A 685-nucleotide genomic window follows, 5' to 3' on the forward strand; every position below is an offset into this window, starting at 1 on the left:
GTTTAGCAGGTCGACGTACTCTTTCGCGGTTTCCTTAGCTGATGTTGGCTCGTTCTAGGTTTGTTCTAACTGATCTGAACTGTGATAACACATCCTTCAGACTGACTCCCCTCTCTGTGCTGTATCAGATATTTCGTTTTTAATCAACCTTTTTCTGAGATCGTTGCAGCAACAACACTTGTTGACCATTCAACCAATGCTTAAAACCAAAATACTTCGCTGCCATTTCCAACATGAGAAATGTGTTAACATCACAAAAAATTAAAACGGAAAGAAAATGTAGAAATTCCATAGAGCTTTCTCCAAATGACAGCATTCATTTTGGTCATTATTCCTTGGCATTTTCTAAATATTTACGTTCACTTCTTGGTCATTTGTTTTTGTATTTATTTCTTCCTTTTATTTATAGGCGCACGCATGATTGCGGAGTTAAGAAGCCTGCCTTGCAACCACGTGCTTTCAGGTTCAGTTCCGCCTGCGCGGCACCTTGGGTAAGTATCTTCTACTGTGGCCTCAAACCAGCCAATGCTATTTGAATGAAGTTGGTAAGCGGTGTAATTGACTCAAGCCCTCCCCGGAACTTGCTGGCCATGTGACAGAATTTGACACTAATATACAAGACGAAATAAACAAAAGAAAATCAAAACCAAGAAGACAAATATATATATATATATATATATATATA

The 685-nt window shown here is 38.4% G+C and overlaps 1 long non-coding RNA gene across 1 annotated transcript in view; it reads left to right on the forward strand.

Annotated features, from left to right (window-relative positions):
* Positions 1-409: 409 nt before the first annotated feature.
* Positions 410-685, forward strand: part of LOC128249173 (uncharacterized) — a 16,648-nt gene continuing 16,372 nt past the window's right edge. The window contains exon 1 of the long non-coding RNA XR_008265269.1: positions 410-491. This is a non-coding gene — a long non-coding RNA (uncharacterized LOC128249173). The remainder of the gene's footprint in view (positions 492-685) is intronic.

This window comes from Octopus bimaculoides, chromosome 12 (genome assembly GCF_001194135.2).
Source record: "Octopus bimaculoides isolate UCB-OBI-ISO-001 chromosome 12, ASM119413v2, whole genome shotgun sequence".
Classification (NCBI taxonomy): Eukaryota; Metazoa; Mollusca; class Cephalopoda; order Octopoda; family Octopodidae; genus Octopus; species Octopus bimaculoides.